At 50.4% G+C, this 16,197-nt stretch overlaps 1 protein-coding gene across 1 annotated transcript in view; it reads right to left on the reverse strand.

Moving 5' to 3' along the window:
* Positions 1 to 15,911, reverse strand: part of nek12 (NIMA-related kinase 12) — a 38,981-nt gene extending 23,070 nt beyond the window's left edge. The window contains exon 1 of the mRNA XM_068047534.1: positions 15,864 to 15,911. The gene's annotated coding sequence lies outside the window, so the exon portion shown is untranslated. The remainder of the gene's footprint in view (positions 1 to 15,863) is intronic.
* Positions 15,912 to 16,197: the final 286 nt, after the last annotated feature.

Genomic DNA, 16,197 nt, shown 5'->3' on the forward strand with positions numbered 1-16,197 from the left:
CTTCAGCCTGTGACAGTGGTCAGGAAAGGATGGCAATAGTCTGTTTCAGCCTGTGACAGTGGTCAGGGAAGGATGGCAATAGTCTGCTTCAGCCTGTGACAGTGGTCAGGGAAGGATGGCAATAGTCTGTTTCAGCCTGTGACAGTGGTCAGGAAAGGGATGGCAATAGTCTGCTTCAGCCTGTGACAGTAGTCAGGGAAGGGATGGCAATAGCCTGTTTCAGCCTATGACAGTGTTCAGGAAAGGATGGCAATAGTCTGCTTCAGCCTGTGACAGTGATCATGAAAGGATGGCAATAGCCTGCTTCAGCCTGACAGTGGTCAGGGAAGGGATGGCAATAGTCCGTTTCAGCCTATGACAGTGTTCAGGAAAGGATGGCAATAGTCTGCTTCAGCCTGTGACAGTGATCAGGAAAGGATGGCAATAGTCTGCTTCAGTCTGTGACAGTGATCAGGAAAGGATGGCAATAGTCTGCTTCAGTCTGTGACAGTGATCAGGAAAAGATGGCAACAGTCTGGTTCAGCCTGTGACAGTGATCAGGAAAGGATGGCAATAGTCTGCTTCAGTCTGTGACAGTGATCAGGAAAGGATGGCAATAGTCTGCTTCAGTCTGTGACAGTGGTTAGGAAAGGATGGCAATAGTCTGCTTCAGCCTGTGACAGTGGTCAGGAAAGGATGGCAATGGTCTGTTTCAGCCTGTGACAGTGGTCAGGGAAGGGTGGCAATAGTCTGCTTCAGTCTGTGACAGCGGTCAGGGAAGGATGGCAATAGTCTGCTTCAGCCTGTGACAGCGGTCAGGGAAGGATGGCAATAGTCTGCTTCAGCCTGTGACAGTGGTCAGGGAAGGATGGCAATAGTCTGCTTCAGCCTGTGACAGTGGTCAGGGAAGGATGGCAATAGCCTGCTTCAGCCTGTGACAGTGGTCAGGGAAGGATGGCAATAGTCTGCTTCAGCCTGTGACAGTGGTCAGGGAAGGATGGCAATAGTCTGTTTCAGCCTGTGACAGTGGTCAGGGAAGGGATGGCAATAGTCCGTTTCAGCCTATGACAGTGTTCAGGAAAGGATGGCAATAGTCTGCTTCAGCCTGTGACAGTGATCAGGAAAGGATGGCAATAGTCTGATTCAGCCTGTGACAGTGATCAGGAAAGGATGGCAATAGTCTGCTTCAGCAAGTGACAGTGGTCAGGAAATGGATGGCAATAGTCTGCTTCAGCCTGTGACAGTGGTCAGGAAAGGATGGCAATAGTCTGCTTCAGTCTGTGACAGTGATCAGGAAAAGATGGCAACAGTCTGGTTCAGCCTGTGACAGTGATCAGGAAAGGATGGCAATAGTCTGCTTCAGTCTGTGACAGTGATCAGGAAAGGATGGCAATAGTCTGCTTCAGTCTGTGACAGTGGTTAGGAAAGGATGGCAATAGTCTGCTTCAGCCTGTGACAGTGGTCAGGAAAGGATGGCAATAGTCTGTTTCAGCCTGTGACAGTGGTCAGGGAAGGGTGGCAATAGTCTGCTTCAGTCTGTGACAGCGGTCAGGGAAGGATGGCAATAGTCTGCTTCAGCCTGTGACAGCGGTCAGGGAAGGATGGCAATAGTCTGCTTCAGCCTGTGACAGTGGTCAGGGAAGGATGGCAATAGTCTGCTTCAGCCTGTGACAGTGGTCAGGGAAGGATGGCAATATCCTGCTTCAGCCTGTGACAGTGGTCAGGGAAGGATGGCAATAGTCTGCTTCAGCCTGTGACAGTGGTCAGGGAAGGATGGCAATAGTCTGTTTCAGCCTGTGACAGTGGTCAGGGAAGGGATGGCAATAGTCCGTTTCAGCCTATGACAGTGTTCAGGAAAGGATGGCAATAGTCTGCTTCAGCCTGTGACAGTGATCAGGAAAGGATGGCAATAGTCTGCTTCAGCCTGTGACAGTGATCAGGAAAGGATGGCAATAGTCTGCTTCAGCAAGTGACAGTGGTCAGGAAATGGATGGCAATAGTCTGCTTCAGCCTGTGACAGTGGTCAGGAAAGGATGGCAATAGTCTGGTTCAGCCTGTGACAGTGATCAGGAAAGGATGGCAATAGTCTGCTTCAGTCTGTGACAGTGGTCAGGAAAGGATGGCAATAGTCTGCGTCAGTTTGTGACAGTGGTCAGGAAAGAATGGCAGTAGTCTGCTTCAGCAAGTGACAGTGGTCAGGAAATGGATGGCAATAGTCTGCTTCAGCCTGTGACAGTGGTCAGGAAAGGATGGCAATAGTCTGGTTCAGCCTGTGACAGTGATCAGGAAAGGATGGCAATAGTCTGCTTCAGTCTGTGACAGTGATCAGGAAAGGATGGCAATAGTCTGCTTCAGTCTGTGACAGTGGTCAGGAAAGGATGGCAATAGTCTGCTTCAGTCTGTGACAGTGGTCAGGAAAGGATGGCAATAGTCTGCTTCAGTCTGTGACAGTGGTTAGGAAAGGATGGCAATAGTCTGCTTCAGCCTGTGACAGTGGTCAGGAAAGGATGGCAATAGTCTGTTTCAGCCTGTGACAGTGGTCAGGGAAGGGTGGCAATAGTCTGCTTCAGCCTGTGACAGCGGTCAGGGAAGGATGGCAATAGTCTGCTTCTGCCTGTGACAGTGGTCAGGGAAGGATGGCAATAGTCTGCTTCAGCCTGTGACAGTGGTCAGGGAAGGATGGCAATAGCCTGCTTCAGCCTGTGACAGTGGTCAGGGAAGGATGGCAATAGCCTCCTTCAGCCTGTGACAGTGGTCAGGGAAGGAACGCAATAGTCTGTTTCAGCCTGTGACAGTGGTCAGGGAAGGGATGGCAATAGTCCGTTTCAGCCTATGACAGTGTTCAGGAAAGGATGGCAATAGTCTGCTTCAGCCTGTGACAGTGATCAGGAAAGGATGGCAATAGTCTGGTTCAGCCTGTGACAGTGGTCAGGAAAGGATGGCAATAGTCTGCTTCAGCCTGTGACAGTGGTCAGGAAAGGATGGCAATAGTCTGCGTCAGTTTGTGACAGTGGTCAGGAAAGGATGGCAATAGTCTGCTTCAGCCTGTGACAGTGGTCAGGAAATGGATGGCAATAGTCTGCTTCAGCCTGTGACAGTGGTCAGGAAAGGATGGCAATAGTCTGCTTCAGTCTGTGACAGTGGTCAGGAAAGGATGGCAATAGTCTGCTTCAGTCTGTGACAGTGGTCAGGAAAGGATGGCAATAGTCTGCTTCAGCAAGTGACAGTGGTCAGGAAAGGGATGGCAATAGTCTGCTTCAGCCTGTGACAGTGGTCAGGAAAGGATGGCAATAGTCTGCTTCAGTCTGTGACAGTGATCAGGAAAGGATGGCAATAGTCTGCTTCAGCCTGTGACAGTGGTCAGGAAAGGATGGCAATAGTCTGCTTCAGTCTGTGACAGTGATCAGGAAAGGATGGCAATAGTCTGCTTCAGTCTGTGACAGTGGTCAGGAAAGGATGGCAATAGTCTGCTTCAGCAAGTGACAGTGGTCAGGAAAGGGATGGCAATAGTCTGCTTCAGCCTGTGACCGTGGTCAGGAAAGGATGGCAATAGTCTGCTTCAGTCTGTGACAGTGATCAGGAAAGGATGGCAATAGTCTGCTTCAGCCTGTGACAGTGGTCAGGAAAGGATGGCAATAGTCTGCTTCAGTCTGTGACAGTGATCAGGAAAGGATGGCAATAGTCTGCTTCAGCCTGTGACAGTGGTCAGGAAAGGATGGCAATAGTCTGCTTCAGTCTGTGACAGTGATCAGGAAAGGATGGCAATAGTCTGCTTCAGCCTGTGACAGTGGTCAGGAAAGGATGGCAATAGTCTGCTTCAGTCTGTGACAGTGGTCAGGAAAGGATGGCAATAGTCTGCTTCAGTCTGTGACAGTGGTCAGGAAAGGATGGCAATAGTCTGCTTCAGCAAGTGACAGTGGTCAGGAAAGGGATGGCAATAGTCTGCTTCAGCCTGTGACAGTGGTCAGGGAAGGATGGTAATAGTCTGCTTCAGCCTGTGACAGTGGTCAGGGAAGGATGGCAATAGCCTGCTTCAGCCTGTGACAGTGGTCAGGGAAGGGATGGCAATAGTCCGTTTCAGCCGATGACAGTGTTCAGGAAAGGATGGCAATAGTCTGCTTCAGCCTGTGACAGTGATCAGGAAAGGATGGCAATAGTCTGCTTCAGTCTGTGACAGTGGTCAGGAAAGGATGGCAATAGTCTGCGTCAGTCTGTGACAGTGGTCAGGAAAGGATGGCAATAGTCTGCTTCAGCAAGTGACAGTGGTCAGGAAAGGGATGGCAATAGTCTGCTTCAGTCTGTGACAGCAGTCAGGGAAGGATGGCAATAGTCTGCTTCAGCCTGTGACAGTGGTCAGGGAAGGATGGTAATAGTCTGCTTCAGCCTGTGACAGCGGTCAGGGAAGGATGGCAATAGTCTGCTTCAGCCTGTGACAGTGGTCAGGGAAGGATGGCAATAGTCTGCTTCAGCCTGTGACAGCGGTCAGGGAAGGATGGCAATAGTCTGCTTCAGCCTGTGACAGTGGTCAGGGAAGGATGGCAATAGCCTGCTTCAGCCTGTGACAGTGGTCAGGGAAGGATGGCAATAGTCTGCTTCAGCCTGTGACAGTGGTCAGGGAAGGATGGCAATAGTCTGTTTCAGCCTGTGACAGTGGTCAGGAAAGGGATGGCAATAGTCTGCTTCAGCCTGTGACAGTAGTCAGGGAAGGGATGGCAATAGCCTGTTTCAGCCTATGACAGTGTTCAGGAAAGGATGGCAATAGTCTGCTTCAGCCTGTGACAGTGATCATGAAAGGATGGCAATAGCCTGCTTCAGCCTGACAGTGGTCAGGGAAGGGATGGCAATAGTCCGTTTCAGCCTATGACAGTGTTCAGGAAAGGATGGCAATAGTCTGCTTCAGCCTGTGACAGTGATCAGGAAAGGATGGCAATAGTCTGCTTCAGCCTGTGACAGTGATCAGGAAAGGATGGCAACAGTCTGCTTCAGTCTGTGACAGTGATCAGGAAAAGATGGCAACAGTCTGCTTCAGCCTGTGACAGTGATCAGGAAAGGATGGCAATAGTCTGGTTCAGCCTGTGACAGTGATCAGGAAAGGATGGCAATAGTCTGCTTCAGCCTGTGACAGTGGTCAGGAAAGGATGGCGATAGTCTGCTTCAGTCTGTGACAGTGATCAGGAAAGGATGGCAATAGTCTGCTTCAGTCTGTGACAGTGATCAGGAAAGGATGGCAATAGTCTGCTTCAGCCTGTGACAGTGGTTAGGAAAGGATGGCAATAGTCTGCTTCAGCCTGTGACAGTGGTCAGGAAAGGATGGCAATAGTCTGTTTCAGCCTGTGACAGTGGTCAGGGAAGGGTGGCAATAGTCTGCTTCAGCCTGTGACAGTGGTCAGGGAAGGATGGCAATAGTCTGCTTCAGCCTGTGACAGTGGTCAGGGAAGGATGGCAATAGTCTGTTTCAGCCTGTGACAGTGGTCAGGGAAGGGTGGCAATAGTCTGCTTCAGCCTGTGACAGCGGTCAGGGAAGGATGGCAATAGTCTGCTTCAGCCTGTGACAGTGGTCAGGGAAGGATGGCAATAGTCTGCTTCAGCCTGTGACAGTGGTCAGGGAAGGATGGCAATAGCCTGCTTCAGCCTGTGACAGTGGTCAGGGAAGGATGGCAATAGTCTGCTTCAGCCTGTGACAGTGGTCAGGGAAGGATGGCAATAGTCTGTTTCAGCCTGTGACAGTGGTCAGGGAAGGGATGGCAATAGTCCGTTTCAGCCTATGACAGTGTTCAGGAAAGGATGGCAATAGTCTGCTTCAGCCTGTGACAGTGATCAGGAAAGGATGGCAATAGTCTGCTTCAGCCTGTGACAGTGGTCAGGAAAGGATGGCAATAGTCTGCTTCAGTCTGTGACAGTGATCAGGAAAGGATGGCAATAGTCTGCTTCAGCCTGTGACAGTGGTCAGGAAAGGATGGCAATAGTCTGCTTCAGTCTGTGACAGTGATCAGGAAAGGATGGCAATAGTCTGCTTCAGTCTGTGACAGTGATCAGGAAAGGATGGCAATAGTCTGCTTCAGCCTGTGACAGTGGTCAGGAAAGGATGGCAATAGTCTGCTTCAGTCTGTGACAGTGATCAGGAAAGGATGGCAATAGTCTGCTTCAGCCTGTGACAGTGGTCAGGAAAGGATGGCAATAGTCTGCTTCAGTCTGTGACAGTGATCAGGAAAGGATGGCAATAGTCTGCTTCAGTCTGTGACAGTGGTCAGGAAAGGATGGCAATAGTCTGCTTCAGCAAGTGACAGTGGTCAGGAAAGGGATGGCAATAGTCTGCTTCAGCCTGTGACCGTGGTCAGGAAAGGATGGCAATAGTCTGCTTCAGTCTGTGACAGTGATCAGGAAAGGATGGCAATAGTCTGCTTCAGCCTGTGACAGTGGTCAGGAAAGGATGGCAATAGTCTGCTTCAGTCTGTGACAGTGATCAGGAAAGGATGGCAATAGTCTGCTTCAGCCTGTGACAGTGGTCAGGAAAGGATGGCAATAGTCTGCTTCAGTCTGTGACAGTGATCAGGAAAGGATGGCAATAGTCTGCTTCAGCCTGTGACAGTGGTCAGGAAAGGATGGCAATAGTCTGCTTCAGTCTGTGACAGTGGTCAGGAAAGGATGGCAATAGTCTGCTTCAGTCTGTGACAGTGGTCAGGAAAGGATGGCAATAGTCTGCTTCAGCAAGTGACAGTGGTCAGGAAAGGGATGGCAATAGTCTGCTTCAGCCTGTGACAGTGGTCAGGGAAGGATGGTAATAGTCTGCTTCAGCCTGTGACAGTGGTCAGGGAAGGATGGCAATAGCCTGCTTCAGCCTGTGACAGTGGTCAGGGAAGGGATGGCAATAGTCCGTTTCAGCCGATGACAGTGTTCAGGAAAGGATGGCAATAGTCTGCTTCAGCCTGTGACAGTGATCAGGAAAGGATGGCAATAGTCTGCTTCAGTCTGTGACAGTGGTCAGGAAAGGATGGCAATAGTCTGCGTCAGTCTGTGACAGTGGTCAGGAAAGGATGGCAATAGTCTGCTTCAGCAAGTGACAGTGGTCAGGAAAGGGATGGCAATAGTCTGCTTCAGTCTGTGACAGCAGTCAGGGAAGGATGGCAATAGTCTGCTTCAGCCTGTGACAGTGGTCAGGGAAGGATGGTAATAGTCTGCTTCAGCCTGTGACAGCGGTCAGGGAAGGATGGCAATAGTCTGCTTCAGCCTGTGACAGTGGTCAGGGAAGGATGGCAATAGTCTGCTTCAGCCTGTGACAGCGGTCAGGGAAGGATGGCAATAGTCTGCTTCAGCCTGTGACAGTGGTCAGGGAAGGATGGCAATAGCCTGCTTCAGCCTGTGACAGTGGTCAGGGAAGGATGGCAATAGTCTGCTTCAGCCTGTGACAGTGGTCAGGGAAGGATGGCAATAGTCTGTTTCAGCCTGTGACAGTGGTCAGGAAAGGGATGGCAATAGTCTGCTTCAGCCTGTGACAGTAGTCAGGGAAGGGATGGCAATAGCCTGTTTCAGCCTATGACAGTGTTCAGGAAAGGATGGCAATAGTCTGCTTCAGCCTGTGACAGTGATCATGAAAGGATGGCAATAGCCTGCTTCAGCCTGACAGTGGTCAGGGAAGGGATGGCAATAGTCCGTTTCAGCCTATGACAGTGTTCAGGAAAGGATGGCAATAGTCTGCTTCAGCCTGTGACAGTGATCAGGAAAGGATGGCAATAGTCTGCTTCAGCCTGTGACAGTGATCAGGAAAGGATGGCAACAGTCTGCTTCAGTCTGTGACAGTGATCAGGAAAAGATGGCAACAGTCTGCTTCAGCCTGTGACAGTGATCAGGAAAGGATGGCAATAGTCTGGTTCAGCCTGTGACAGTGATCAGGAAAGGATGGCAATAGTCTGCTTCAGCCTGTGACAGTGGTCAGGAAAGGATGGCGATAGTCTGCTTCAGTCTGTGACAGTGATCAGGAAAGGATGGCAATAGTCTGCTTCAGTCTGTGACAGTGATCAGGAAAGGATGGCAATAGTCTGCTTCAGCCTGTGACAGTGGTTAGGAAAGGATGGCAATAGTCTGCTTCAGCCTGTGACAGTGGTCAGGAAAGGATGGCAATAGTCTGTTTCAGCCTGTGACAGTGGTCAGGGAAGGGTGGCAATAGTCTGCTTCAGCCTGTGACAGTGGTCAGGGAAGGATGGCAATAGTCTGCTTCAGCCTGTGACAGTGGTCAGGGAAGGATGGCAATAGTCTGTTTCAGCCTGTGACAGTGGTCAGGGAAGGGTGGCAATAGTCTGCTTCAGCCTGTGACAGCGGTCAGGGAAGGATGGCAATAGTCTGCTTCAGCCTGTGACAGTGGTCAGGGAAGGATGGCAATAGTCTGCTTCAGCCTGTGACAGTGGTCAGGGAAGGATGGCAATAGCCTGCTTCAGCCTGTGACAGTGGTCAGGGAAGGATGGCAATAGTCTGCTTCAGCCTGTGACAGTGGTCAGGGAAGGATGGCAATAGTCTGTTTCAGCCTGTGACAGTGGTCAGGGAAGGGATGGCAATAGTCCGTTTCAGCCTATGACAGTGTTCAGGAAAGGATGGCAATAGTCTGCTTCAGCCTGTGACAGTGATCAGGAAAGGATGGCAATAGTCTGCTTCAGCCTGTGACAGTGATCAGGAAAGGATGGCAATAGTCTGCTTCAGCAAGTGACAGTGGTCAGGAAATGGATGGCAATAGTCTGCTTCAGCCTGTGACAGTGGTCAGGAAAGGATGGCAATAGTCTGCTTCAGCCTGTGACAGTGGTCAGGAAAGGATGGCAATAGTCTGGTTCAGCCTGTGACAGTCAGGAAAGTATGGCAATAGTCTGCTTCAGCAAGTGACAGTGGTCAGGAAATGGATGGCAATAGTCTGCTTCAGTCTGTGACAGTGATCAGGAAAAGATGGCAACAGTTTGGTTCAGCCTGTGACAGTGATCAGGAAAGGATGGCAATAGTCTGCTTCAGTCTGTGACAGTGATCAGGAAAAGATGGCAATAGTCTGCTTCAGTCTGTGACAGTGATCAGGAAAGGATGGCAATAGTCTGCTTCAGTCTGTGACAGTGGTTAGGAAAGGATGGCAATAGTCTGCTTCAGCCTGTGACAGTGGTCAGGAAAGGATGGCAATAGTCTGTTTCAGCCTGTGACAGTGGTCAGGGAAGGGTGGCAATAGTCTGCTTCAGCCTGTGACAGCGGTCAGGGAAGGATGGCAATAGTCTGCTTCAGCCTGTGACAGTGGTCAGGGAAGGATGGCAATAGTCTGCTTCAGCCTGTGACAGTGGTCAGGGAAGGATGGCAATAGCCTGCTTCAGCCTGTGACAGTGGTCAGGGAAGGATGGCAATAGTCTGCTTCAGCCTGTGACAGTGGTCAGGGAAGGAACGCAATAGTCTGTTTCAGCCTGTGACAGTGGTCAGGGAAGGGATGGCAATAGTCCGTTTCAGCCTATGACAGTGTTCAGGAAAGGATGGCAATAGTCTGCTTCAGCCTGTGACAGTGGTCAGGAAAGGATGGCAATAGTCTGCGTCAGTTTGTGACAGTGGTCAGGAAAGGATGGCAATAGTCTGCTTCAGCAAGTGACAGTGGTCAGGAAATGGATGGCAATAGTCTGCTTCAGCCTGTGACAGTGGTCAGGAAAGGATGGCAATAGTCTGCTTCAGTCTGTGACAGTGATCAGGAAAGGATGGCAATAGTCTGCTTCAGTCTGTGACAGTGGTCAGGAAAGGATGGCAATAGTCTGCTTCAGTCTGTGACAGTGGTCAGGAAAGGATGGCAATAGTCTGCTTCAGCAAGTGACAGTGGTCAGGAAAGGGATGGCAATAGTCTGCTTCAGCCTGTGACAGTGGTCAGGAAAGGATGGCAATAGTCTGCTTCAGTCTGTGACAGTGATCAGGAAAGGATGGCAATAGTCTGCTTCAGCCTGTGACAGTGGTCAGGAAAGGATGGCAATAGTCTGCTTCAGTCTGTGACAGTGATCAGGAAAGGATGGCAATAGTCTGCTTCAGCCTGTGACAGTGGTCAGGAAAGGATGGCAATAGTCTGCTTCAGTCTGTGACAGTGGTCAGGAAAGGATGGCAATAGTCTGCTTCAGTCTGTGACAGTGGTCAGGAAAGGATGGCAATAGTCTGCTTCAGCAAGTGACAGTGGTCAGGAAAGGGATGGCAATAGTCTGCTTCAGCCTGTGACAGTGGTCAGGGAAGGATGGTAATAGTCTGCTTCAGCCTGTGACAGTGGTCAGGGAAGGATGGCAATAGCCTGCTTCAGCCTGTGACAGTGGTCAGGGAAGGGATGGCAATAGTCCGTTTCAGCCTATGACAGTGTTCAGGAAAGGATGGCAATAGTCTGCTTCAGCCTGTGACAGTGATCAGGAAAGGATGGCAATAGTCTGCTTCAGTCTGTGACAGTGGTCAGGAAAGGATGGCAATAGTCTGCGTCAGTCTGTGACAGTGGTCAGGAAAGGATGGCAATAGTCTGCGTCAGTTTGTGACAGTGGTCAGGAAAGGATGGCAATAGTCTGCTTCAGTCTGTGACAGTGGTCAGGAAAGGATGGCAATAGTCTGCTTCAGCAAGTGACAGTGGTCAGGAAAGGGATGGCAATAGTCTGCTTCAGTCTGTGACAGTGGTCAGGGAAGGATGGCAATAGTCTGCTTCAGCCTGTGACAGTGGTCAGGGAAGGATGGTAATAGTCTGCTTCAGCAAGTGACAGTGGTCAGGGAAGGATGGTAATAGTCTGCTTCAGCAAGTGACAGTGGTCAGGGAAGGATGGCAATAGTCTGCTTCAGCCTGTGACAGTGGTCAGGGAAGGATGGTAATAGTCTGCTTCAGCCTGTGACAGTGGTCAGGGAAGGATGGCAATAGTCTGCTTCAGCAAGTGACAGTGGTCAGGAAAGGGATGGCAATAGTCTGCTTCAGCCTGTGACAGTCAGGAAAGGATGGCAATAGTCTGCTTCAGCAAGTGACAGTGGTCAGGAAAGAGATGGCAATAGTCTGCTTCAGCCTGTGACAGTGGTCAGGAAAGGGATGGCAATAGTCTGCTTCAGCCTGTGACAGTCAGGAAAGAGATGGCAATAGTCTGCTTCAGCAAGTGACAGTGGTCAGGAAAGGGATGGCAATAGTCTGCTTCAGCCTGTGACAGTCAGGAAATGATGGCAATAGTCTGCTTCAGCAAGTGACAGTGGTCAGGAAAGGGATGGCAATAGTCTGCTTCAGCAAGTGACAGTGATCAGGGAAGGATGGCAATAGTCTGTTTCAGCCTGTGACAGCGGTCAGGAAAGGATGGCAATAGTCTGCTTCAGCCTGTGACAGTGGTCAGGGAAGGATGGTAATAGTCTGCTTCAGCCTGTGACATTGGTCAGGGAAGGATGGCAATAGTCTGCTTCAGCCTGTGACAGTGGTCAGGGAAGGATGGTAATAGTCTGCTTCAGCCTGAGACAGTGGTTACGAAAGGGATGGCAATAGTTTGCTTCAGCCTGTGACAGTGGACAGGACAAGGATGGTAATAGTCTGCTTCAGCCTGAGACAGTGGTCAGGAAAGGATGGAAATAGTCTGCTTCAGCCTGAGACAGTGGTTACGAAAGGGATGGCAATAGTTTGCTTCAGCCTGTGACAGTGGACAGGAAAAGGATGGCAATAGTCTGCTTCAGCAAGTGACAGTGGTCAGGAAAGGGATGGCAAGAGTCTGCTTCAGCCTGTGACAGTGGTCAGGAAAGGATGGCAATAGTCTGCTTCAGTCTGTGACAGTGATCAGGAAAGGATGGCAATAGTCTGCTTCAGTCTGTGACAGTGGTCAGGAAAGGATGGCAATAGTCTGCTTCAGTCTGTGACAGTGGTCAGGAAAGGATGGCAATAGTCTGCTTCAGCAAGTGACAGTGGTCAGGAAAGGGATGGCAATAGTCTGCTTCAGCCTGTGACAGTGGTCAGGAAAGGATGGCAATAGTCTGCTTCAGTCTGTGACAGTGATCAGGAAAGGATGGCAATAGTCTGCTTCAGCCTGTGACAGTGGTCAGGAAAGGATGGCAATAGTCTGCTTCAGTCTGTGACAGTGATCAGGAAAGGATGGCAATAGTCTGCTTCAGCCTGTGACAGTGGTCAGGAAGGGATGGCAATAGTCTGCTTCAGTCTGTGACAGTGGTCAGGAAAGGATGGCAATAGTCTGCTTCAGTCTGTGACAGTGGTCAGGAAAGGATGGCAATAGTCTGCTTCAGCAAGTGACAGTGGTCAGGAAAGGGATGGCAATAGTCTGCTTCAGCCTGTGACAGTGGTCAGGGAAGGATGGTAATAGTCTGCTTCAGCCTGTGACAGTGGTCAGGGAAGGATGGCAATAGCCTGCTTCAGCCTGTGACAGTGGTCAGGGAAGGGATGGCAATAGTCCGTTTCAGCCTATGACAGTGTTCAGGAAAGGATGGCAATAGTCTGCTTCAGCCTGTGACAGTGATCAGGAAAGGATGGCAATAGTCTGCTTCAGTCTGTGACAGTGGTCAGGAAAGGATGGCAATAGTCTGCGTCAGTTTGTGACAGTGGTCAGGAAAGGATGGCAATAGTCTGCGTCAGTTTGTGACAGTGGTCAGGAAAGGATGGCAATAGTCTGCTTCAGTCTGTGACAGTGGTCAGGAAAGGATGGCAATAGTCTGCTTCAGCAAGTGACAGTGGTCAGGAAAGGGATGGCAATAGTCTGCTTCAGTCTGTGACAGTGGTCAGGGAAGGATGGCAATAGTCTGCTTCAGCCTGTGACAGTGGTCAGGGAAGGATGGTAATAGTCTGCTTCAGCAAGTGACAGTGGTCAGGGAAGGATGGTAATAGTCTGCTTCAGCAAGTGACAGTGGTCAGGGAAGGATGGCAATAGTCTGCTTCAGCCTGTGACTGTGGTCAGGGAAGGATGGTAATAGTCTGCTTCAGCCTGTGACAGTGGTCAGGGAAGGATGGCAATAGTCTGCTTCAGCAAGTGACAGTGGTCAGGAAAGGGATGGCAATAGTCTGCTTCAGCCTGTGACAGTCAGGAAAGGATGGCAATAGTCTGCTTCAGCAAGTGACAGTGGTCAGGAAAGAGATGGCAATAGTCTGCTTCAGCCTGTGACAGTGGTCAGGAAAGGGATGGCAATAGTCTGCTTCAGCCTGTGACAGTCAGGAAAGAGATGGCAATAGTCTGCTTCAGCAAGTGACAGTGGTCAGGAAAGGGATGGCAATAGTCTGCTTCAGCAAGTGACAGTGATCAGGGAAGGATGGCAATAGTCTGTTTCAGCCTGTGACAGCGGTCAGGAAAGGATGGCAATAGTCTGCTTCAGCCTGTGACAGTGGTCAGGGAAGGATGGTAATAGTCTGCTTCAGCCTGTGACATTGGTCAGGGAAGGATGGCAATAGTCTGCTTCAGCCTGTGGCAGTGGTCAGGGAAGGATGGTAATAGTCTGCTTCAGCCTGAGACAGTGGTTACGAAAGGGATGGCAATAGTTTGCTTCAGCCTGTGACAGTGGACAGGACAAGGATGGTAATAGTCTGCTTCAGCCTGAGACAGTGGTCAGGAAAGGATGGAAATAGTCTGCTTCAGCCTGAGACAGTGGTTACGAAAGGGATGGCAATAGTTTGCTTCAGCCTGTGACAGTGGACAGGAAAAGGATGGCAATAGTCTGCTTCAGCAAGTGACAGTGGTCAGGAAAGGGATGGCAAGAGTCTGCTTCAGCCTGTGACAGTGGTCAGGAAAGGATGGCAATAGTCTGCTTCAGCCTGTGACAGTGGTCAGGGAAGGATGGCAATAGTCTGCTTCAGTCTGTGACAGCGGTCAGGGAAGGATGGCAATAGTCTGCTTCAGCCTGTGACAGCAGTCAGGGAAGGATGACAATAGTCTGCTTCAGCCTGTGACAGTGGTCAGGGAAGGATGGCAATAGTCTGCTTCAGCCTGTGACAGCGGTCAGGGAAGGATGGCAATAGTCTGCTTCAGCCTGTGACAGTGGTCAGGGAAGGATGGCAATAGCCTGCTTCAGCCTGTGACAGTGGTCAGGGAAGGATGGCAATAGTCTGCTTCAGCCTGTGACAGTGGTCAGGGAAGGATGGCAATAGTCTGTTTCAGCCTGTGACAGTGGTCAGGAAAGGGATGGCAATAGTCTGCTTCAGCCTGTGACAGTGGTCAGGGAAGGGATGGCAATAGCCTGTTTCAGCCTATGACAGTGTTCAGGAAAGGATGGCAATAGCCTGCTTCAGCCTGTGACAGTGATCATGAAAGGATGGCAATAGCCTGCTTCAGCCTGACAGTGGTCAGGGAAGGGATGGCAATATTCCGTTTCAGCCTATGACAGTGTTCAGGAAAGGATGGCAATAGTCTGCTTCAGCCTGTGACAGTGATCAGGAAAGGATGGCAATAGTCTGCTTCAGCCTGTGACAGTGATCAGGAAAGGATGGCAATAGTCTGCTTCAGTCTGTGACAGTGATCAGGAAAAGATGGCAACAGTCTGGTTCAGCCTGTGACAGTGATCAGGAAAGGATGGCAATAGTCTGGTTCAGCCTGTGACAGTGATCAGGAAAGGATGGCAATAGTCTGCTTCAGTCTGTGACAGTGACCAGGAAAGGATGGCAATAGTCTGCTTCAGCCTGTGACAGTGGTCAGGAAAGGATGGCAATAGTCTGGTTCAGCCTGTGACAGTGATCAGGAAAGGATGGCAATAGTCTGCTTCAGTCTGTGACAGTGGTCAGGAAATGGATGGCAATAGTCTGCTTCAGCCTGTGACAGTGGTCAGGAAAGGATGGCAATAGTCTGGTTCAGCCTGTGACAGTGATCAGGAAAGGATGGCAATAGTCTGCTTCAGCCTGTGACAGTGGTCAGGAAAGGATGGCAATAGTCTGCTTCAGTCTGTGACAGTGATCAGGAAAGGATGGCAATAGTCTGCTTCAGTCTGTGACAGTGATCAGGAAAAGATGGCAACAGTCTGGTTCAGCCTGTGACAGTGATCAGGAAAGGATGGCAATTGTCTGCTTCAGTCTGTGACAGTGGTTAGGAAAGGATGGCAATAGTCTGCTTCAGCCTGTGACAGTGGTCAGGAAAGGATGGCAATAGTCTGCTTCAGTCTGTGACAGTGGTTAGGAAAGGATGGCAATAGTCTGCTTCAGTCTGTGACAGTGATCAGGAAAGGATGGCAATAGTCTGCTTCAGTCTGTGACAGTGGTTAGGAAAGGATGGCAATAGTCTGCTTCAGCCTGTGACAGTGGTCAGGAAAGGATGGCAATAGTCTGCTTCAGCCTGTGACAGTGGTCAGGAAAGGATGGCAATAGTCTGCTTCAGTCTGTGACAGTGATCAGGAAAGGATGGCAATAGTCTGCTTCAGTCTGTGACAGTGGTTAGGCAAGGATGGCAATAGTCTGCTTCAGCCTGTGACAGTGGTCAGGAAAGGATGGCAATAGTCTGCTTCAGCCTGTGACAGTGGTCAGGAAAGGATGGCAATAGTCTGCTTCAGCCTGTGACAGTGGTCAGGAAAGGATGGCAATAGTCTGCTTCAGCCTGTGACAGTGGTCAGGAAAGGATGGCAATAGTCTGCTTCAGCCTGTGACAGTGGTCAGGGAAGGATGTGTAATCCATGGTGAAGTCACGGAGTTTGTGACAGGGGTTGAAATGCTGGCCTCGGTGTTAGCGAACTGGAGCGGAACTGACAGCCGAGCGCAGATGGAGCGGGAGAGTGCGGGTCGAGACAGGCTGGCCTCCTGATCCCATCCTCTCCTTCGAGCCGGCTCCAGCCTTCACTCGCTCGGTGCGGTATATTCCTGGATAGGTGCCCACCACCCCCCGCACTCTCTCCGGGCCTGCGGCCGCTCCCCTCTCTCTATCTCTGCCGCGAAGACGGCCTACATACTCCCCTCTCCCTCTTTCACTGGTGGACCGCACCTGTTCACCTCGTCCCAGCGTCGTCCTGTCTCTCGGGAAGTGACGTAGTCTCACCTGCAGAGGTAAAAGCCTCACAGCCAATCAGCAGTAGCGCTGAGAGCTACTTCCTGAATAAGAGGTCAGCAGGTAACCACCAGGTAAATGCACTGAAGCAATTCATTCTTCGAAACCTAATACTAATGCTGAATTTATACCCTCATTTTTGATTCATTAAATCGTTAAAATAGGCTGTAGGTTCTTCCAAAACTTCGAACACTTCTAGTTCTGCCTCTCGTGAAGAAAGACAACCTCCTGTCCATACATTTTATATTTTAAGTGAAACTATCTTGTACTT

The sequence above is a fragment of the Heterodontus francisci genome, chromosome 15 (genome assembly GCF_036365525.1).
Source record: "Heterodontus francisci isolate sHetFra1 chromosome 15, sHetFra1.hap1, whole genome shotgun sequence".
In the NCBI taxonomy this organism is placed as follows: domain Eukaryota; kingdom Metazoa; phylum Chordata; class Chondrichthyes; order Heterodontiformes; family Heterodontidae; genus Heterodontus; species Heterodontus francisci.